The 24,083-nt window shown below is 45.0% G+C and overlaps 1 long non-coding RNA gene across 1 annotated transcript in view; it reads left to right on the top strand.

Moving 5' to 3' along the window:
* The window catches only part of LOC139357862 (uncharacterized), a 34,722-nt gene extending 18,269 nt beyond the window's left edge, over nucleotides 1-16,453 (top strand). Inside the window, exons 3-5 of the long non-coding RNA XR_011611767.1 lie at nucleotides 6,063-6,194; nucleotides 6,647-6,770; nucleotides 16,177-16,453. This is a non-coding gene — a long non-coding RNA (uncharacterized lncRNA). The remainder of the gene's footprint in view (nucleotides 1-6,062; nucleotides 6,195-6,646; nucleotides 6,771-16,176) is intronic.
* The last annotated feature ends 7,630 nt before the right edge of the window (nucleotides 16,454-24,083 follow it).

Here is a 24,083-nt window from a genome sequence, read left to right as displayed (position 1 = left end):
ATAGGATCTACCATATCTGAAAAATTAATATATATAAGGGTGAAAAAAAAGGTGTCAAGAATGACTTTCAGGTTTGGGGCATGAGCAGCGGTATGGAGAGTGGTACCATGGAATGAAACAGGAAACACTGGAGGAGCCCCAGGTTTGAGGGTAGAAAGAGGAAGATTATGAGTTTGCTGTGAGTATGTTCAATGAGGAGCCTGTGGAACAACAAGACAGCTGCCCATATGGGTCTAAAACTGGAGATACACAATTGAGAGTGGTTGTTGGGATGTAAGGGAACCAGTGAATGATGTCCCATACATTCTGAGTGCCGAAGCAGCTGAGAACTAGATACCGATCTTGGGAATCAAAAATCTCAATTTTTTTATTGGTTAAACTGGATTATAGAATGTATCTTATATCTGTAGACAAAATTGGGCTTTTTAATATCTTCTCCTTCAATTTCACCTATTGGCCCCTGATACAGTTTGGATGTCCCCTTCAAATCTCATGTTGAGATGTAATCCCCAGGGTTGGAGGGAGGCCTGATGGGAGGTATGTGGGTCATGGGGGTGGCTACCTCAAGGCTTGGTGCTGTCCTCCCCATAGTGAGTGAGTTCTCAGGACATCTGGTGGTTTGAAAGTGTGTGGCACCACCACTCCCCTCTACTCCATCCCCATGCACTCCTATTTCCTCCATGTGACGTGCCTGCTCCTGCTTCCCCTTCCACGGTGAGTAAAAGCTTCCTGAGGCCTCCCTAGAAGCAGATGCCAGCACTGTACAGCCTGCAGAACTGTGAGCCAATGAAACCTCTTTTCTTATACATTACCTAGTCTCCAGTATTTATAGGAACGCAGGAATGGCCTAATACAGCCCCCATTTGCAGAACAGAACCTGGCCCAGCCAGATTTTGTTATGTAGGAGAGAGGACTGGGTGCCTGGTGCAGGGGCACCAACCCAGAGAGGAAGGGAGAGGAGAGGAGAGAGAGGCACTCAACTGTCTGTGAGTCACCCACTTTGGGAAGGACTGAGTGTTCCAACAGGAAACAGATGGTACATTCAGAGTGGAACCTGAAGAGAGTTTAGCAAAGGGACACCACCTTTAACCATGTCCACACCTTGTGGAGGTGTGGGCAAGGTTAAAAGTACCAACAGGGTATGCAGATGTATTCAGGAACTAGATACTAGAAAGTTCTAGTAGGGACAAGGGGCGGGAGCTGTTACTGTAACTCAGTGGGAGCTGTTGCCAAGGCAGGCAGAGATGCTGCTCAACAGGAATGTGGCAGAGGAAAGAAGCCAGAACCAAAACTGACTGGCCAGGTGTGAGGGTGGGCTGTGAGGGGAGGTAAATATCATCCTGTCTACTCACTCTTCCCCCCTTATAACTCCCTCCTATCGATGAAACCCACCAGAAACCAGAGGACTGTCATGAGTAGGGAATGTAGTCTGCAGCAGTCAGCCTGCCTGGGCACATAGCAGGGCAGAGAAGGGTGGAGAGTGGGCCATTCAAAAATTGCCAGCATGGGTAATGAGGGCTGGAGAGAGGACAAGAGGCATCACTCTGCTGTCCTACCAGTGAACTTCCCTGAGGTGAGCACTGGAGACCTGCTACCCTGCTCCCATTTTATAAGGCTCACCTCCACCTCTCTCTCCATAAAATCCATTGCCCTTTTGAATTCTTTCTTCAACCACTCATGGGTAGTTAGCCTTTGTTCCAAAAAGGCTGTGAAGTGGGAGCAGAACCATTCTTTAATTAAATTATCAATACCTACTGCACCGTGGGGTGAAAATTCATCACTGTCCTATTTCTTAATCTCATATGTCCTCAGCTGTAGCATCAGATTGGCTCACCAGAAGATATGAAGTAGATCAAATAATAGAAATGTGTGACAATATGCTGTCTGACAATGATACAATGCCAGTAACATGGAAATGTCCTAAATAACCTACTTTTATTACAGTATTTCATTGATTCTAAGATGTCCATGTTCATTTTCTTCCCCCACATTTTTTTTTTTTTAAGAGACTAGGTCTTGCTATGTTGCCCAGGCTGGTCTTGAACTCCTGGGCTCAAGATATTGTCCCACCTCAGCCTCCCAAGTAACTGGGATTGCAGGCACCCACCACTATACCTGGCAATTTTTCATATTTTAACCTCTCTGAAATTGGTGTTCATATTATAGTCTCATCATCCAGGCTGCAGTTATGATGGAGTTGTCATTGTCTGCACATGTGTATTAGAACTTTAAGAACAGATACCAGCAGCTTGGAAGAAAATACTGCAGACAGAACGAAGCACTCTGCTATAAAATGCTCTATCATCAGTGCTCTTGGTGACACAGAGAGTGACACTGAGATGCACACAGGCCATTCTGAATTAAAAAGTGATTCAGAAAGCAAGTAGATGAGTGGTTGCAGGGGCTGGGGGAGCAGGAGGAGTAGAATGGAGAGTGACTGCTAATAGATAACAGGGTTTCTTTGGGGAGTGATAGAAATGTTCTGGAATATTCCCTTGAAGGATTTTAATAAAGAAATCAAGAGAAATGTTCTAGAATAGATAGTGGACAGTTGTACAACTTCGTGAATGCACTAAAAACACTGAATTGTACACTTTAAAGGGATGTATTTTATGGTGTGTGAATTATATCCTGGTTTTCAAAAAGTGATTCAGAACATGGGGAAAAGCCGGGTAATGAGCACATGAGAACTCTATACTTATTGTGAATCCAAAATTATTTCAAAATAAAAAACTTAAAAAAACTTTTGGAATATCATCCAAAATTGAGGTCCTATATAGAAAAATCTGTATTCAGAGTATGTTACAGGCTTGTGTGAACTATGTCTTAGCGGGGGAAAAAGACATTCAATAAAAACTTGTCCAACTTTCAGCTAGGCGTGGTGGCTCATACCTGTAATCCCAGCACTTTGGGAGGCCGAGGCGTGTGGATCATCTGAGGTCAGGAGTTAGAGACCAGCCTGACCAACATGGTGAAACCCTGTCTCTACTAAAAATACAAAAATTAGCCAGGTGCGGTGGCGGGCTCCTGTAATCTCAGCTACTCGCGAGGCCAAGGCCAGAGAATCGCTTGAACCCAGGAGGTGGAGGTTGCAGTGAGCTGAGATTGCGCCATTGCACTCCAGCCTGGGCGACGACAGTGAAACTCTGTCTAAAAATTAAAAAAAAAAAAAAAAAAAAAAAATCTTGTTGAACTTTGAAAGCAAAGATGATTCAGAATATTTGGATTCCTAATATAAAGAGCTTCTAAGAATACGTTATTTTGCTTATATTTTCCCTTGTATACATGCACAAGCACAACCTATGATACAAATCTATGTCCAAGTAAGTCTAAAAGAGGTTGTTAATGAAGTATAAACATTTTAAGTGACAAAAGAGCATTTTGTCAAAGTTTAGCTGGCATTTTCCCCCTTCTTAATAGTATGTTAGTTATTAAATACATTCCCAAGGAGGAATGCCCCCCGAATCAAATTTCCTTTCTCTTATAAGGTAAAGACCAAGGATATTAAAGTCCATGAAGATCTCCTGCAAACACTCTCATACCATTCAGCCTCAGCCCAGGGCCTTCACCTGGTGGCTGCAGTCAATGTCTCTTGTGTGTTCCACTTTTAGAGTTCATAGGGTTAACAGAACAGAGAAGATTATCCCAGCACCAGCCCCACGCCCGACTTAGAAAACATGAACTAATTTGCTTTCCCCTACAGCAGTTAGACCAGTTATATCAGTCCTGATTCTAGGTTATGAGCCACAGAAACCAACATTGCCTGATTTAAGCAAAGAAGGAATTTATCCATAGTCCATTGGGTAGTTGGGGAATTACATGGAAGACAGGAAAACCTGGCTTTGCATACTATGACCTATGAACTAGTCTGGTGAAGGCATTGTCAGCAGCTGAACGGTGTCCCCGTCATCATGGGGACCTCTCTGTCGGGCCTCATCTGTGCATTGCTGACTCCTGGTTCAAAGTCCAGAGTGGGTCCATCTTGCTGGCTGAGCCTTGGTCACATGGCTGCATCTTGGCCACATGACTGCAAGGGAAGCTGGGAAAGTAAGTGACATTTTATGCTTCTATAAAAGGAGATAGACTCTGCCTCCTACCAAGACTTTTAAGGAGGGGAAAGAGGTTCAGTTGATGAACAGACAAAAATCATATGAACATCTACTTCACCAATCAAAATAAAGTCCCCAGAATCACAGAATACACACATAGTATTGGCACCAGCTAACAAGCCTAGCAGAGGCCCAGCAGTATCTGTGGGAAGTAGAGAAAACAGAAAAGAAAAGAAAAAACTTTTAGATATCAGCCTGTTCTTAATACCTCTCAATCGATGTCGGTTTTCTATAGTTCTTGACCAATGAACTTTACACTATGTTAGGAGAAGTCTTTCAACAATAAGTTAATTATGGCCTAGGGCAGGTCTGGAAATCGAAACCTTCCTAGCCTCTTGCAAAATTTATAAATTTTCAGTGATGCTTTAGAAGTTACTGGAAAATCCTAGGGCTCGGTGGATTACAGGCGTGCTGGCTCACACCTGTAATCCCAGCACTTTGGAAGGCCAAGGCGGGCGGATCACGAGGTCAGGAGATCAAGACTATCCTGCTTAACACGGTGAAATCCCGTCTCTACTAAAAATACAAAAATTTAGCTGGGCATGGTGGCAGGTGCCTGTAGTCTCAGCTACTCGGGAGGCTGAGGCAGGAGAATGGCGTGAACCCGGGAGGCGGAGCTTGCAGTGAGCCGAGATCGCGCCACTGCACTCCAGCCTGAGCGACAGAGCGAGATTCCGTCTCAAAAAAAAAGTTGCTGGAGAAACCTTTCCTCCCCGTTCTGTAGATTTAACGCCCCTTAATTTCCATTTCCCCTGTGTCCCCGTCGAGCCAGGAACACAGCCCCACGTCCTCTCGTAAGCAGCCATTGGAATGGTGTGCTGGTAAACTGGCTCTCAAATAAATAAGCCCTGATTGGCAGTGTTTTCTCATTTCTTTGGTGTAAATACTCTCACTGTGGAAGATTTTAAGCTGTCAAGGTTGTGGCATGCAAAATTCCTAAATATTTATCACCCCTTTTGAATGCCTAGGAGCGATTGCCCACGCTCTGTCACCCAGGCTGGAGTACAGTGGCACAATCTCAGCTCACTGAATTTCCGCCTCCCCCCACTCCCCGTTCATGCGATTCTCCTGCCTCAGCCTCTCGAGTAGTTGGGATTACAGGCGCACGCCATCACGCCGGGCTGATTTTTGTATTTTTAGTAGAGACAGCGTTTTGCTTTGCCATGTTGGCCGGGCTGGTCTTGAACTCCTGGTCTCAAATGATCTGCCTACCTTGGCCTCCCAAAGTACTGGGATTACAGGTGTGAGCTACCGTGCCTGGCCATTGCCTGGATTTTCAAAGGACTGTGATACCTGCCTCTTGGGGCAGTTTTCTCACTTGTTTAATCTGGAGAATCATTAGTAGTGGATTCCTCAACTGAAGCTGCCATGGAATGTATGTTCCCAGGGAGCAGAGGTCTTTATTTTGTTCACTGCTGTACTCCCAGTGCCTAGAACAGCACCTGGCACATAGAAGGTTCTTAGTACCTATTCGTCTGTGGCTCTGAGGCTTTTCACTAAGGCTTGGTGAGGACAAACATCTCTGCCATGTGCTGGTCCCCAGAGCACTGCCTCTCTCTGCCTTGAGGATTAAAGCTGTGTCAAAGGCAGCAGCAGATTACCTTATGTCCTGTCTTTTGCTGAGAAGTGGACTATGTCTCTGATCATCTATATGCCTCTGTTGTTCCACTTCTCTTTTCAGGGCAGCGCAGCCGAGTCTTTCACATTTTACCTTGCTGCTTCAGTTGGCCATTTCCTTCTTTATCACATGTCAGCCAGCACTGTTTGCTGTACTGATTAGTGTTTTCATCTTTATTTCCCTTTGCTTTTGAGTCAGGACATTTGTTTTTCTGATATGGTCCTTAAGTTCTGCTTTGTGGGGTCCACCATAGTGAGCAATATGAAATTATGAAGTTTTGAATCTGCTAACAACATGACTGTTGAAACACATCTTATCCTTCTTTCTCCTTGCAGGTGGTTTTGTCCTGTTGGATCAATTATCTAACCTGGGCCGGGACTCCGTCTACCACTGTGCTGCCTGGTTCACTGCAGCTCACTTCATCTTCCTGTGCCTTCTCTGAAAGGCCTCCTCCAAAAGTTTCCTGGGTATGTCCCCTCAAGGTACATACCATGCCTACATTCCCACCTGTAGTATTCTGATTGAGCCACCTCAAAACTCACTGGTAATGCTGGACACATTCTGTGCCCATCTTCCCAGACCTCCCTCCCCAAATCCGGCCACAGTTGCATGACTACCTGGTATAACTGTCGTAGTCTTTAAAGGGTGATTTCCCCAATTAAACTTATTGTTGACTCCTTATCTGACCTTTTAAGAGAGGACCTCTCAAGAGCTTCCTGGAACTATGCTCCCTGGTTGAGGGTGGGGTGGGTATGTAGATTATTCCAGTCTCTTCTCTGAAATCTCTCCTTTTTTATTGGAGTTCTTTGGACTCGTGTCACCCCTTTTGGCCTAGTAGTAGCCAAAGGAAAAGAGTCTCTATTAATAATACCTTATTTGAGAGCAGTTGGGTCCAGGCATATCTCCCTTTGCCTTTCAGATTGGACTAGTCTTGCCTTCACAATCAAAACATTTCTCTTAAGGAAATCCTTCCCTCTACATGGCAGTGGTGCTAAGACTCATCTTTAGCCAGTCAGAATGGACACTGGCTGCAAACAACCAAGGTGTGTCTCTGGCTGAACCCCAGGCTTCCCCTGCTGTCCTCCCTTCCCCCATCATCAGCCTAGCTCTTTCTCTCCAACTGCTCTCATTCTGACTTTAGGTCAACGTGTCTAAATCAATTCAGCTCCTCCTTGATTCTTGGAGACAGTATGCTCCTGCCACAGGTCTTTTTACTACTCATTTTTTGTTTGTTTCTTTCTTTTTTTTTTGAGATGGAGTCTTGCTCTGTCGTCCAGGCTGGAGTGCAGAGGCGTGGTCTTGGCTCACTGCAACCTCCACCTCCCAGGTCCAAGCGATTCTCCTACCTCAGCCTCCCGAGTAGCTGGGATTACAGGCACACACTACCACACCCGGCTAATTTTTGTATTTTTAGTAGAGACGGGGTTTTGCCATGTTGGCCAGGCTGGTCTCAAACTCCTGACCTCAAGTGATCTGCCCGCCTCAGCTTTCCAAAGTGCTGGGATTAGAGGCATGAGCCACCACGCCTGGCCAGTTTTTCTGTTTGTTTGTTTTTTGTTTGAGACAGGGTCTTGCTCTGTGCCCGGGCTAACTAAGTGCAGTGGTATGATCATGGCTCACTGCAGCCTTGATATCCCGGGCTCAAGCAGTCCTCCCATCTCAGCTTCTCATGTAGCTGGGACTATAGGCATTCATAAACAACCACTCCTGGTTAATTTTTAATTTTTATTTTTGAAATGAGGTCTCATTATGTTGTCCAGGCTGGTCTCAAACTCCTGGAGGCATGCAATCCTCCCTCCTTGTTCTCCCAAAGTGCTGGGATTACAGGTGTGAGTCACCCCATCCAGCCTATTCCTCTTAATCTTTGGTTTTACTAAGATTTTCATTAATGCCCCAAAAGATGGCCAGCCATCTATAAAATAAGGGCCCCAATTTCTCTATCTGTTCATTGATAAAAAGCCACTACACTCTGTGGCTGAACCTCCAAATCTGGGTCTCTGATCAAAACCATGGCCAGGGTTAAGTAACAAATCTACAGAAGACTTTATGCCATGGGCTTTGAGAGTGATTCTAGGAGTCTGTAGGTAAGTATACAGAATCAGGATATTAATTCCACCACAGTTCTTTTCTTGGCCCTAAAATTGGATTCAGGTCAACACAACATAAATAGGAAGAGAATTTGAAGCAGTTGATCGAATGCGCGGAAGGCTAGAGTCACACAGGCTAGTGTACTCTAACCCAGTGGTCCTCAGACCAGTAGCATCACCTAGGAACCTGTTAGAAATGCAAATTCCTAGGTTTTACCCCAGACCTACTCAATCATGGAGTGGTCTCCATGATTGTATCCAGTGGGACTAGATACAGCCCAGGAAACTGTATTTTAATAAGCTTACTCAGTGACTCTTATGCATGTGAGAGTTTGAGAACCGAAGCTCTAGCCCACATGGAGCTTAGCTTCCTTTGGCCTATCCCTGCCTGAGGAGCATGGTAGGAATGACAAAAAAGTATCCCAACTACTGATACCTAAATAATGTATTCACTGAAGCTCTGCAAGTTTTAAGTGACTGAACGATTCCTCTAATGTTGTCTACACCTGCTTAGATCTATCAGTTACAAAGTCTGCGCAGCCTGTGTATACTGAGGTAGCAAAGGCCTGAGTTTGCTGAGGTCCTGCAACACCAGTCTCATTAAACTGCTGTATCCTAAATAAGTCAAGGACCTAGAATCCCCTCCTGTCCAAAGCATCCTTCTTACTGGGTATATGTTAAGTCTCCATCCCTGTGCCCGTTCCTTAAGCTTTCCTGGGCTTTGGGCCCTGTGCGGGTTTTGAGGGTGGTAGAATGAGTCCACAGCTAGGGATCAATATCAACTTTATTGCTGATAAAGTTGGATTGGAAAATGCAACTGGAACTCTGCAGACACCACTGAGCTTCCTAGTACCTTCCCCAGCGCTGAATCTCCCCACCCAGCTATTGACCTCCCCTCAGCAGAGGCAGAGGCTCCTTGGTGGGATTGCCAGACCAGCCATATGGTCCAGTTTGGCTCACTAGAGCTTATGCAGCCTTTCCCCAAACCCCACGTCCATCCCCCCGTCAGCTCATTTACCTGGTCTTTGGAAAAGAGTGGTAAATGGTGGAGAGACAGCCAGGGGAGGTGCTCTAGTACTGTCCCCTCTGGGGTGGATGTGAAGATAGAGAAATAAGGCTTTCCCTGGCTGTGGGAATCATATCTGAGGTCATGAATAGGAATAGGAATGAGTCTAGAATAGGAAGAGGGGAAGGTCAGGACAGGCTTAAGTGAAGCTTACATGTAAACATGGTTGCAAGGAGGAAGCCCCAAACTAAGAGGAAAAAGGAGAGTAGGAGGAGAAGCCCAAGGAGCATGTGGCGTCACAGAGGCAGGGGGAAGAGCATTTTGAGGAGAGAGTGATCCGCAGGGCCAGAGTTTCCTGAGTGGGCAGTAATATGAGCAACAAAACCAGTTCCTTGGATTTAACCACATGGAATTACTGGTGACTTTACAGAAGGGTGGAAAGGGGAACTGAGCTTTAAGATAGTCACTGGAAGGAGACAGGGTGTCCTGGGGGAGGCTAGAGCTTGTCTGAACACTGATGCAGAAGGACAGCCACATGTACTGTGGAGGCTATGGCGGGGACTATAGCCCAGGCCCCATGCTCCTGGCCAGGCACCTTGAGTGCAGGCTCTGTCATCTATCTGGAGGACCTTCCCTAATTTGCACAAAAATCCTTCATGAGCTAACAGCTGCCCTGGATGGGAAAGATCTCCCAGCTTGAGTCCTGAGATACCTCCAAACCCCAATTTTCAGTGACAACTCCTTAGTCTCCTAGGAACCACACTTTAGATTAACGAGGAGTGGACTGCAAAGGCAACGGGACAGCTCTGACTCTCAGGATGGGAGAGCATCTCCCTGGACCAATTGCTGCCCTCTCTCCTGTCCTGATCCTCAGAGCCCGTATTCCTTAAGAGCTGGTCTTCAGGCATGGTTTTTAGAAACATGGATTTAACTCTTATTTACAATATCTTACCTTTTTCAATGAAATAACTTGCAACTATGATATCGTAGAAATATTACTACCACGAGAGACATCTTAATGATAAGCTGCCCCTGCTAATACCACACACCTACAGTTTCCCACACAACTTATCATATGTTCACATTCCTAGAAAACCAAAATAAATGGAATTGGAAAAAACAGTTTAGCAATTTTGGTCAGGGTGCATTTATTTATTTATTTATTTATTTATTTATTTATTTGTTGTTGTTTTTTTCTTTTTTCTTTTCTTTTTTTTTTTTTTTACAGTCCAGAGGTCGTTTAATTTTTTTTTACACCGATTACACCATGAATTCATATAGGGAAGATGGTCCAGCGGCTCAGGCTGTTTCCCGTTGACTCTCACTCAGTGAGCTCCTCCGGGTGAAGCAGGCTGGCGCCTCAGTTGAACCCAAGTGCCTTCCTCTTTGGCTTCCTTCTTTTTCTGATCATTTTCCTTCACATGTTTCAGGAATCTATGGTGGCTGCGCTTAATGTGCTCAATAAATACCCCCATTAATTCTCTTGGCAAGAATCTTGCCCTCAACTTGTTTGTTTACGACAATGCCAATAGCATGCTGTGGAACACTGTAGACTCTTCCAGTCTCGCCATGATAACATTTGTGGGACATTCCTTTTTGAACAGTACATATTCCCTTGATGTCTACAATATCCCCTTTCTTTAGATTGGCATATATGTGGCCAAAGGAACAACTCCATGTTTTCTAAAAGGCCTAGAGAACGCAGGTTGGGTGCCTCGCCTCTTTCTCTTTGTGTTTGTCATTTTGGGAAATTACTGGAAGATGCCAGTTCTGACTGAAAGGGTCATTTAGTTCATATTAAGATTTAAATCTGGCTGGGTGTGGTGGCTCACACCTGTAACTCCAGTACTTTGGCAAGTTGAGGCAGCAGGATCCCTTGAGCTCAGGGTTCAAGACCAACCTGGGCAACAAAGTGAGACCCTCTCTAAAAACAAAAAGAAGAAAAAGATTTAAATGTGTTATTAAAGGGAAAAAATTAGGATTGATACTAAAAGTTTATTTTAAATTGGCCTCAGGATAATTTAGATATGTAAATTATTTTTTAACACACACACACACACACACACACAATCCTATGAAACAACCAGATTTCGTTTATTTTATTTTATTTTTTAGTGTTTTTTTTTGCCTTAGATCCAGGGACAGACTGGATGACAGCCAGATTTGAAATGTCTGCACTTTGGATGCTATAATTAGGAGTCAATTAATCAACTATTTTGTGTTAATAAAATTCTACCCATGTTTCTGGTATCCCAAGGTAATAGAAATGACAAAACAAAATGATTATCAGGAAATGACTAAAGGAGATAACTGTAATATAAAAGATAAAGAATTATAATTACTATTATACACTTGGTAGCCAGAAACTTAAAACAGACTGGTTTCCGGGGAAAAAAAATTAGTACAGGCACATTACCCACTGTAGGACATTTATGACAAACTCTTTTTTAGGAGATTAAAATATGATACTGGAATGGGATAGGCTTCAAAATAACATAACAACAAAATATGTCAGGGACTTATTTACAGATGAAAATGACTTCTAGTGGGATTTTGGCACTTCCTTTCTACAGGGTCCAAGGTGGAGTGATCTATGCAAAAGTCCATTCTAGGCTTAGTAAGGACTTCTAGAAGTTTTAACGTGTTCTAGTCTTCCTGCAAGGCCTAGGAGGGAGCCAGCTATATCCTGTCCTGGACATGGAGGATGCATGACCACTTTGAAGAGACATAACAGATCTATGTAGAGGAATGGTTCCTGGGTTCAGACAGGGCTATTGCATTCAGGAGTGAAGAGAGAGGGGTCAGGATGGCCCCCTGTGTATACAAAATACCATTTAATATATTACAGTTGTTGCCAGTGGGGATGTGGGGTGGGCATTGGGGAATGAAAATGAAATAAATACGGAAATAAAACAAGAGTGACCTTTTACCACCCAAATATATAATAAGGATGATGATGATGTGCCTTGAACTGGGGAGTAGGATTAATGGTTCAATTAAAAATGCATACATCAGCTGGGCACAGTGGCTCACACCTGTAATCCCAGCACTTTGGAGGCTGAGGCAGGCAGATCACCTGAGGTCAGGAGTTCGAGACCAGTCTAGCCAACATGGTGAAACCCTGTCTCTACTAAAAATACAAAAATTAGCCAGATGTGGTGGCAGGCACCTGTAATACCAGCTACTCAGGAGGCTGAGGCATGAGAATCACTCGAACTAGGAGGCAGAGGTTTCAGTGAGCCGAGATCGCACCACTACATTCCAGCCTGGGAGATAGAGCGAGACTCTGTCTCAAAAACAAACAAACAAAAAACATGCATCACACATACATAACTAAAATATACCCAAAGGGAGCAAAGTTTGTTATCAAGTAGGTTTGTTTTCAGTGCCTTTTTACTTTCCATTCACCTCCTTTCACATTCCTGCTTTCCTAGCTTTTCTTTCCCCAGTCTTGGGCTGGCCCCCTGGCTGCCCAGGGACTCCTCATTGTGAGCTCCTCCCCAGGCAGCATCCCATTGTGTCCACATATTCTCCTTTCATTCTTCCTTGGTATTTCTCTGTTACCTGCTTCACTCATTAGAACTGGCAAGAGGGCCCTTGCCCTGAGTCCTGCACTTTAGAGGGGCCTGCTCCTGCCATGCACCTCTCCATGGGGTGAAGAGTCCTTAGGACCAAGGGGACTCCTCCCCAGCCCGGAGCCCATGCTCTCCTTCAAGATCAGAGTTTGGGAACCTGAGAACTCAAAGAGCCCCAGCTCTCCTGCAGGCCTGTTCCCAGTGTCGGTGCTCTTGAGGGCAGACTACGTTTGTGGTGTGTGCATCCCAAAGCCCAGAGTAGCGAAGGGGCAGTTGGACAGAGCTTGAATGTGCAGGCAGGGGTGTCCACATACCTATACAGGAGGCCCCTGTGGTGTGGGAGGGATCCAGGGTGGGAGGAGAAGGGAGGCTGGACATGAGCTGAGGCTAGAGGCTGACTGGCCCTTCATGTGCCACCACTTCTGGCAGAAGTCTAAGTAGAGTCTGAGAATTCTGAAGTTGAACCCAGCCTTCCAAATTGTCATCAGGGTAGGAAGATGGAACATATTTCATCAGTTTGTTGGCTTGATTGTAACTTTTAAATATTTAGACACGTATGGTGTAGACCTCCTTTGGAACTGACAGGTCTAAAGGATTGTCTTGGATTGAACCCTCTGCCTTCCACAAGGACATCTAGGGCTTTGAAAGGTGGCCCCTAGAAACATGGGGTCTTTACCCAAGGAAGGGCTATCCTGATCAGAGCACGGTAAATACTGTGGCAGGGGGTTGGTGCAACAGAGTCTTTGGTGTCCCTCAGATCACACTAGATGAGCGGCTGCCTCATCTGCTTTTGCTGGCTGGTCCTAGCTGGGGGACGGGTTGGCCATGCAGTGATCACTACTGTATATAAATGAGTAAAGCAAACTGCCCCCTCCCCACCAGGCACTGGGACTGTCAGCATCTCCTCCACCCTCTCCCACCTTTAATTTACACAGGCTATAAATACCGTTTTTATTTTTTTCTTAAGACATGCCACTGGATAGTGGTTTTTGTTTTTGTTTTTGTGGGTTTTTTTTTTTTAGATAGAGTCTTGCTTAGTCACCCAGGCTGGAGTGCAGTGTTGTGATCTCAGCTCACTGCTGTTCACGATGGCTCATGCCTGTAATCCTAGCACTTTAGGAGGCTGAGGCACAAGGATTGCTTGAGCCTAGGAGTTTAAGGCTGCAGTAAGCCATGAGTGCACCACTGCACCCCAACTCTGGGCAATGGAGCAAGACCCTGTCTCAAAAACAAAACAAAACACACACACACACACACACAAAAACAAAAAGCAAAACTACTACTTCGTTTCCCACCCCAGACCAATTAAATTAGAAGCCCCCGGGTGGGGCACAGGACAGGTGTTTTTAGGAGTGCAGCCAGGGGTGAGAACACTGCCTTCTCCTTTGTTGGTGCTGTTCGTCCCAGGGGGAAGATCAAAGACTGTGTCTGGGTACTGCTGAAAGTGCCTCAAGGCGGTGAGGGGACAGGGCTGTCTTCGGGAGGGAAGGAAGGTAGCAGGAATGGCCCACACCTCCACACCTCTGAAAGTGAGGACAGGCTTCTCCCCAGAGGCAGTGAATGAAGACTACCACCAGCCTTCTGGGGCTGCCCCGGCTGTCCTCCCTTAAGAAATTCCTGAATTTAATTTCAGGCTTACTCTTCAGAACAGTTGCAGCTTTTTGGTATTTTTATTTGCCTGGTCCTTTGTGGAGGTTTTGTCTCTTAATTTGTATTTTTGTGTTTTACCGTAGTGGACAGGTTGTTGTTTAAATTCTTCTCTGTCTTCCTTTTAATAATATAATCTTTTAGTCTGCAAACTAAACAACCTCATCCGATTGTGCCATCATCTGCCAGGTGATGTGAGGGACAAATTCTTCATTATCTAAATTCTAACTCTTGTCCTACATGTGAGGGACAAATTCTGAATACATGCCACTCTTCGTCTTCGCTATTCACGACTATTCTCAATTAAGAAAAGGGTTATAAACATGGAGACCCTTTAGTATCTCTTGACTTTATTCTGATTTCTTTCTTCTATGGATCTCCTCTGTGGAGATATTCTGGTTTCATAAATGAAAAACATTTATGGGTCAAGCTATGTAGCTTGATAAAAGATCCTACTACACTTCTAACATATCTTCAGGGGTTTTACCAAAATAATACCACTAGACTTCAACTTAAATAGCATTTTAATAAGACTGTAGCCTCTTGAACATTTATTAAAATAGCTATATATAGATGTTTAAAGCTATTTGTATTACATAATATTGAAGGTATTATCAAAAGAAATAAACTTTGTTATAATTCCAAACTCATAGCAAAAATTATATAAATTTTGTGTATTATATAGATTATATAAGGAACTTGAAATAATGCATAAATATCTTTCTAGATGCAAACACATTCTTCATATGACCATTACAATTTCTGAAAGAAAATCTGTATGCATACATACCTACTACACAGAAAAAAAGCTGTCTACTGTGGCTATCGTTGGATTATGAATGATTTCACATGTTTTCACTTTTTTTTCTTTTTTTTGAGATGGAATCTCACTCTGTTGTCCAGGCTGGAGTACAGTGTACCATCTCGGCTCACTACAACCTCTGCCTCCTGGGTTCAATCAATTCTCCTGCCTCAGCCACCTGAGTAGCTGGGATTACAGGCATGTGCCACCATGTCTGTCTACTTTTTGTATTTTTAGTAGAGGTGGAGTTTCACCATGTTGGCTAGGCTGGTCTCGAACTCCTGACCTCAGGTGATCCGCCTCCCAAAGTGCTGGGATTACAGGCATGAGCCACCGCGCCCGGCCTGTTTTCACTTTTGTTTGCATTTTTTTTTTTTTTTTTTTTGCTTCAGTAAAAAACACTTGAGAAGAAGTAGAAAATAAGAAATATAGGCATCCTTCTCTACGTTGCAATTAAGGTCTTAATAGCAAAGAAACTGACTTCTGGGACTGGCAGTGTCAGCATCACCTGGGAACTTGTTAGAAATGCAAATTCTTGAGCCCACCCCAGACCTGCTAAATTAGAAACTCTGGGGGTAGATTCAGCAATCTGCTTTAAGGAGCCCTCCAGGTGACGCTGATGCATACTAAATTTGAAGACCACTGTTCTAAAGAATAGTACAGGCTGGGCGCGGTGGCTCAAGCCTGTAATCCCAGCACTTTGGGAGGCCGAGACGGGCGGATCACGAGGTCAGGAGATCGAGACCATCCTGGCTAACACGGTGAAACCCCGTCTCTACTAAAAAATACAAAAAAACTAGCCGGGCGAGGTGGCGGGTGCCTGTAGTCCCAGCTACTCAGGAGGCTGAGACAGGAGAATGGCCCGAACCCGGGAGGCGGAGCTTGCAGTGAGCTGAGATCCGGCCACTGCACTCCAGCCTGGGCGACAGAGCGAGACTCCGTCTCAAAAAAAAAAAAAAAAAAAGAATAGCACAAAACCAATTTGGCCAATTTGGCAAATGCTTAAGAGAGATCCAGTCTGGGAATAGATGTTTTGTTTTGTTCAATTTGGTCTCTGCCCCTTCCCTTCCCCAGCCGCCCTGATTCATCTTGCTCCAATCAAACCTGTACCAGTGTTTCTCAGCCCTGGCTGGGAAGCTCTTAAAAAATGCGTGTGCCCAGGTGTCTCCCCAGGCCAATCTAATCACACCCTCTGTGGATGGGTCCTGGGCATCCAGGTGCTCCTGCTGTATGCCAGGCTTGACAAATTCTGTTCTATATTCAGGCACTTTTGCGGTTAAAACAGATGATTGTTAGCACCTGCCCTCAACTTCTTTCATTTATTTCCTGCAGACTATGAAGCAGAACTCGGACCTCTAGCGTCTGCTAGTCTAGATCTAAAGGTGTTTCCTGAGGGACAGTTTGGCCTGGCATGCAGGTACCTCTGCAGACCACAACAGCACGCAGAAAACACTCCCTCCCAGCATGCACACGAGGCTGGCTCCTCAGCCAGACAGCAAACACCAACACTGCTGCCCATGCCAGATGCCAAGTGAGATAATGTGTGTGATACCCTTAGTGTGTTACAAAGAGAAAAGATTAATAAACGTTAGCTATCCTTATCTTCATTATCTAAGTAAGGCATGTGGATCTCTTTTCATTTAAACTCACAAAATATCTGTTCAGAAGGCCTATCATGGTTGTTTCATCTTGAATTTCATAACCCCCCAACTTTCAGGTAAAGCTGGTGAGGGACCACTCACATTCATGAGGGATGTTCTAAGCCAGCAGTTCTTAAAATGTGTATCACGCAGGATCTTGTTAGAAATGCAAACTCTGGGCCCGGTACGGTGGCTCACGCCTGTAATCCCAGCACTTTGGGAGGCCGAGGTGGACGGATCACAAGGTCAGGAGATCGAAACCATCCTGGCTAACACGGTGAAACCCCATCTCTACTAAAAATACAAAAAAAATTAGCCAGGCGCGGTGGTGGGCGCCTGTAGTCCCAGCTACTCGGGAGGCTGAGGCAGGAGAATGGCGTGAACCCAGGAGGTGGAGCTTGCAGTGAGCAGAGATCTGGCCACTGCACTCCAGCCTGGGCGACAGAGCAAGACTCCGTCTCAAAAGAAAAAAACCCAAAAGACAAATGCAAACTCTGCTGGGCCTAGCGGCTTTTGCCTGTAATCTCAGTGCTTTAGGAGGCTGAGGTGGGAGAATTCTTGAGCTCAGGAGTTCAAGACCAGCCTGGGGAACTTAGTGAGACCCCCCCCCGCCCCCACTTCACCACTTCCCTTCTCATGAATGAATGAATGAGTAAAAAGAAATGCAAATTCTTTATTTTATTTATTGTTTTTGAGACAGGGTCTCACTCTTACCCTGGCTGGAGTGCAGTAGCTTCATCTTGGCTCACTGCAGCCTCTGTCTCCTGGGTTCAAGTGATTCTCCTGCCTCAGCCTCCTGAGTAGCTGGGATTACAGGCACCTGCCACCACGCCCAGCTGATTTTTGTATTTTTAGTAGAGGTGGGGTTTTGCCATGTTGGCCAGGCTGATCTGGAACTCCTGGCCTCAAGCGATCCACCCGCCTCGGCCTCCCAAAGTGCTGGGACTACAGGTGTGAGCCACCATGCCCAGCTAAGAAATGCAAATTCTTGAGGCCCACCTCAGTACTACTATATCAAAAACCCTGGAGGTGGTGCCCAGCCACACGTTTTCACAAGGCCCCCTGTGTTTCTGATGCATGCTCAGGTTTGAGAACTGCTGCTCTAAGCCTTCAGCCTCTCAAGCTTGTTGGAAATGCGTGACCTCAGGCCCCACCCCAGATGACTGATTTAGAATCCGCAGGTCATTCAGATGCACATTAGAGCTTGAAAAGCACTGCTCTCCACTGTCTCCCACGGTCAGATTAGAGTTAGAGCACCAGAAAGGGGTACTCTTAGATGGAAGCTTCTCAGCTCCCCACACAAATGCCACCACAAGACAACAATTTAAGTGTAAGACACATGAAAGACATTTCTGTATCTGTGAAAAAGAATTTTACTGCCATTCACCATCCCTGAATAAAGATTCTCTCTGTCAGCTTTCTTAGAGTTTAGAGCAACCACGTGTGTCCTTTTTTAAAAAAAAGAAGGTGAAGTTATGAAACTCATGATACCTAAATTGCCAGAACACTTTCATTTTAGCTCAATTCTTTTTTTATTTTTTGAGACAGAGTCTTGCTCTGTCGCCCAGGCTGAAGTGTAGTGGTGTGATCTTGGCTCACTGCAACCTCCGCCTCCTGGGTTCAAGTGATTCTCCTGCCTCAGCTTCCCGAGTAGCTGGGATTATAGGAGCCAGCCACCATGCCTGGCTAATTTTTGTATTTTTAGTAGAGTCGGTTTCACCATGTTGGCCAGGCTGGTTTTGAACTCCTGACCTCAAGTGATCCTCCTGCCTTGGCTTCCCAAAGTGCTAGGATGACAGGCATGAGCCACTGAGGCAGCATTTTAGCTCAATTCTAAGAAATATTCTTAGTCTAGGTTTTCTCATATAGCTCTCTCTTCTCTTCCTAAAAGTGATCTTTGTGTTCCATTCTTGTTTTAACAATCTATTATGGCTGCACTTTTTTAATAAGTAGCTTCAAATATTGTGTGAGAACATAAGGAGAAATATCTTTTCCTGACCCATCGCTAGGTTTACAGTGGAGAGCTCTATAACAAAAGACAGATTAACAAGAGAAAAACATGCAAATTTATTTGGTATGTTTTACGTGACACAGGGACCTTTTAAGCAAATGAATACCCAAAGGCACAGGGTTGTGTATTGTTATTGCTACCTTTGATGAAGAGTGGACGGTCATGGAGAAATATAACAGGACAAAGGGGATATGATCTAAAGATAATAAACTGGGGGGAGCTTAGCAACATACGTTTGTTCAAATTCTTCTCTGTCTTCCTATGTCTTCAGAGATAAGAGTGTTCCTTTCTTCTGACCCGGCATGGTGGCTCACTCTTGTAATCCCAGCACTTTGGGAGGCCGAGGTGGGCAAATCGCTTGAGCCCAGGAGTTTGAGACCAGCCTGGCCAACATGGTGAACCCGTCTCTACTAAAAATACAAAAATTAGCCAGGCATGGAGGCACATGCCTGTAATCCCAACTACTCAAGAGGCTGAGGCAGGAAAATCGCTTGAACCCAGAAGGTGGAGGTTGCAATGAGCTGAGATCGCGCCACTGTACTCCAGCCTGGGTGACAGAGTGAGACTCTGTCTCAAAAAAAAAAAAAGAAAAGAAAAGAAAAGAAAAAAGACAGTTCCTTTCTTCTGGATATAGGGAGGGCACCTCTTGAATAAAAGTCTTATGACCTGCTTCAGGGCAGAAGGGCAGGGAACGGTCAGAGAGACCTTCCAGTAAATGTTGTTTCTCAAATTCCTTCAGTTTGAAATAATGTGCCAAGGTGCTGTATTCTGGGGATACCATGTCCTGAACCACATCAGGGCTACTAAGAAATGAGCGTCTGTGCTATGACTCGAAGCATCTCTACCTGGATAAAGCACAGTGACCCCAAGAGCTCCATTCAGATTCCCTTTGCTCCATGAACCTTCCCTGCTGTTCCCCGGAAAGCCGTAATTAATATGGCCCCAGATAACACAGTTTGTGATTTGTCATTATACATCACACTCTGCCTTATATTTTGAGGTAATGTTTGTGAAGTGCTTAGAGTAGTGTAGGAACATAGTACACACTCAAATGATGATGATGGGCATTATTATTGCTGTTGTTTATGTGTGTGTGTGTGTGTGTATATATATATATATGTCATTCCTACTTGACTGTGAGCCTCATTGGGGTGAGGAGAGGACCTTATTTACTGATGGATTCCCAAGTGAGCCTGGTTTATGCTGCACTCACAAGAGTTTCTTACATATAACATTAATGAGAGTAAATATTAGAGTACTTTGAAAAGGAAGACATAATTTGTTATCATAAATTGGAGTATTGGGTGTCAGCCGATCCTATCCAAAAGGAGAAGCCGTTTGACCAACAAGAGCATCACATCCCCTAACCTCAGCCCCAGAGGGCAGCAGAAAAAAAAAGGAAGTGAAGGATAAATGTCACCGAAGTTCTCAGTGAAACAGAAGAAACTCTGACCAAAACCAAAATGCAACCGACTGAAAATGTTAATGGTCATTTTTAGTAAGTCACAAGAAGGTTAAGAAATGCTATTTTAATAAGTAGAACAATTTCATTTTCCATATACCTTGGGAAATTGAGATTTAGATGGTTTCTTTTACATAGTCTCAGATCAACTTTGCAACTCTTTTGCCGAAAGCAGTATGGTTTCGCCTTCAGTAACTTGTGGAAAAAAAGAACAAAAGGGTAATATCTTAAGTAATTGTTTACAAGAGAAAAGCACATTGGAAGTGAATGTTATATGTGGGATTATCCAACATAGTATTCTGGGAGGAAAAAGTTCAGACAAGAGAAGAAAACTGAGCAAAGAATCAAGTTTGCATGAGGTATAGAAGCAGGTTCATGGAGAAACCAATAAAGACTGAGTCCCAGCCTCTTCCAGCACCCCAAGAGGGGCCCTAGCGATTTTGTGTTTACGATTATGCAGTGTTCACGAAAAGGGCTTCCCAAGGTGTGTAAGTTTCAGGCTCTATAAAACTTGAACCACTCTTGATGAAATGCCTGTAAATTTGTGTAGCTCTTGTTTCTCAGTTTACTTTTTTGCAACCATTTAGCTCTGCCTTGCCAGATGAAGTGATACAACAACTGGGGACTTGGTCATGAGGAAGAAGGTCCTCGGAGAACTGCTAGTTAGGGAGATCATCACAGTTGAGTTCAAAGTGATAAAATGTGGACACTAGTATGGTTTTCATCAAGGATTATTATTGTACTTCTAGGGTAGTGATTCCCAACCAGGGGCAAATTCTACCCCCAGCGGGGAGGGCTGCTACTGGCACCTAGTGGGTAGAGGCCAGGGATACTGCTAAACATCTTATAATCCACAGGACAACCTTCACAGCAAAGAATTATCTGGCATCATATTTCGTTAGTGCTGAGGTTGAGAAACTATTCTAGGGTGTTCCTTTTACTATAGGTCAATTGACAATTGAAGTTGTCAAAAAGAATGACCAGCAGCGTAAGGTAACATCTCAAAGGCATTCTGTATCAAAGGCATTTGTTGGGTCTGTCATAAACCATTGCTTATCATATATCTGGCTCTTCCTTCTGTACACACACACAGGAAGGTTGTTAGGGCAGTGACTTGCATGAAAACTGGTGGAAACCTGTCTGATGCTAATGGCTGTGAAACAGGGAGTCCTAGAATTATAAGCACTGGAGTGGTGCTTTGTCGTGCAAACCCGGATCAAAAGACCAGCTTCCCTAAAACTAGAGTTTAGACACTTCCTTCACGGATGTGAATGTCCACACAATGTTAATGGAAATGTTGATCCCTCTCCATGGCTGCTGGGATCCCACTCCCAGGCTGCTGAACCCTACCAGTTAAAGTCCCAGAGTTACCAATGGACTGGCCCGAATTCCTGCCCTTGGACCTTTGCTGGTCCTTTACCACCTCATGGCCTTCCTTCTAGTCGCCTTCAGACTGTCTCTGTAATAGTCCCATGGCGGCTTGCTTCCCCAAAGCGCCTAAACCATCCTCTCCCTGTTACCCTCCTGTGGATGCCTGCACCGCCTGCTTCCTTGAGATGAGTAACAGTAGTAATAATCACAGCTGCTACCATGTATGCAGCAGCCACAAGCACTAGACTGGCGCCACAACTACACTTCATCTGCAAGGCGAGTATCGATAACCTTGTCTTGCAGATGATGAATCCTGGGTTTAAAGAGGCCTCTAACTTCCTCCAAGTCACAATGCAGGCATTTGGTCCCAGGACTGCCTGGCTCCAGTAGGAACTCCCTATACTTACTTCTCTCCTCTCCCTAGAAAAATCTGTTTTTGTCTTGATCCCTGGATTTGTCTCTTTTTTCTTTCTTTCTTTCTTTTTTTTCTTCTTCTTTTTTAAGATGGAGTCTTGCTTTGTGGCCCAGGCTGGAGTGCAGTGGAGCGATCTCACTGCAACCTCTGCCTCCTGGATTCAAGTGATTCTTCTGCCTCAGTCTCCTGAGTAGCTGGGATTACAGGCGCGTGCCACCATGCCTGGCTCATTGTTTTTGGATTTTTAGTAGAGATAGGGTTTTGCCATGTACTCCAGGCTGGTCTCGAACTCCTGACCTCAGGTGATCTGCCCACCTCGGCCTCCCAAAGTGCTGGGATTACAGGCGTGAGCAACCGTGCCCGGTCAATCCCTGAATTTTAGATGAGGAAAAGTTCTTTCAAACCAAAGTGGACTCCTCCATCTTGATTTTGTTCTGCTGTCTCCTACTGCCTTTCACTCTGTCTCTCTTTTATCTACCACAGCCTCTCCTCTCTAGCGGCTCCTTCCTCTACAAATGCACCCCCTGACCCTGCTTCACCGCCTGCCTCATCTGCTTCCTTTGCTTCACTGTCAACTTATCAAAAGCAAGAGCGTCTCAGTTTGGCCACTCATCTGCTCCCTCATTCATTTCCTGGCCTGTCAATGAACAAAGTCTTGTTCTCTTCCCCGGCTCCATGCCTCGGGATGGTGATTTGTCTGTGTACCCTCGGGACCCTCCGCTCTCTCTGGATGGAGACCATATCTACCTCCCACCCTTTTGTTTCTCAGGGCCTGGGACAGTGCCCTGAAGGGTGTGCGTGATGGGGATGACCTCACATTCAGACCAAGGCAAAAGCCAGATAAACCCCTCCCTCCCAGGGGGCCAGGGAGACGGCTGAAGCAGGGCTCCTAGGGAAATTCCTTTGGGCTGGAGCTCTATTCAACAGAATGACAACACACTATTGACATATTTAGAGCAGTGATTGCCTCATGGAAATACCCTATTTCACCAGGGACTGAGATCCGAGCTTCATATCTAAATGTCATATACCTCTTCACTATAACTGAGGCTCTGAGAAAACAGAAACACATGACTACATACTAGGGGATTCAATTCCTGTTTTTCCTTCCTGTTTGTCCTCTTCTAAAATAAAAAAGAAACTTCTTGGTATTGTTATCCTGAGGGTATATTACTACTACATATGTGGAGATAAAGTTAAATGAAACAAGTAGTTTCTGAGCTGTTGGCAGTAAAGGCCATCCATTTTTAAAAGGAAAGTAAGTAACATCTAAATCTATATCTGATGGCAAAGATCCCTTCTCTGGATAATTCCTTTCTCATACCCTCTCCACTGAAATGTGTGTAGGAGTTTCCATAAATTGGTATTAGGCTTCTGTCTAACCTTCATCCATCTATCTACTGGTTCATTCCTTAATTCAACAAATCTTTATCCAACCTGTATGCTCAGTCATTGGACAAGAGAGAAGAAAGACACTGTGCCTGTTCTCAGAGCGAAGTCTAACCTGGCACCTACAATCAGGGTGACAGATGCTGGATAAGAGAAATGTAGGGTGTGGCAGGAACATTCACACAGACGCTGACCCCAGACTTGGGGGCAGCCAGTCAGGGACAGTTTCTAGGAGACAGTAATGTCTAAGGTAAACTCTAAGAGCGGTAGGTGAAGGTGGAAGGGGTCAGGTTGCGAGGAGAGGTTGACCCAACAAGAGAGAATAGTGTTTAGAAGGCCCAGGTCAAGGGAGAGAGAAACAGAGACAAAAGACAGGAGAGAGTTTTAAGGGACCAACAAGTTCGTGCTTACTGGATCAGAGAAGAGGAGATGAATGGAGAAAGATTCAGGCACATGAAGTGGGTGCCATTATCATCCCCACATTGCAGATGTGGAACTGAAGCACTGAGAGGTTAAGTAACTTGCCCAAGGTCATCCAGCTAGTACGCAGCAGATCCTAACTCAACCTAGTATCTGTGCCCTTCACTGACCGATGCTGCCTTTGAGATCATTTTCTTTTCTTTTTTTGGAGATGGGTCTCGCTCTGTCGACTAGGCTGGAGTGCAGTGGCATGATCTCAGCTCACTGCAGCCTTGATGAGATCATTTTCAAAACTCCCTCCCAGCTATGGTTTGGAGGCTCCAGGAGAAAAGAGTAGATTGAGGCAGTAATTTTGTATTCAGTGAGAAGTCTGAGTGGGAATGTCAGCCCCAGAAAACCTGTCCTCCTCTGCCTGCTGCCCTCCGTAAGTCCGATTAAGGCAAAAGTACCACTCTTCTGGGGGGATTTTCATTTAAATGGGGTAGGGCCCAGCACGTTTTCAGCACCCTAACTGGCAGGGGAGATTGAGGG

This window comes from Macaca nemestrina, chromosome 13 (assembly GCF_043159975.1).
Source record: "Macaca nemestrina isolate mMacNem1 chromosome 13, mMacNem.hap1, whole genome shotgun sequence".
Taxonomy (NCBI): domain Eukaryota; kingdom Metazoa; phylum Chordata; class Mammalia; order Primates; family Cercopithecidae; genus Macaca; species Macaca nemestrina.
This window is presented reverse-complemented; position numbering and strand designations above follow the sequence as displayed.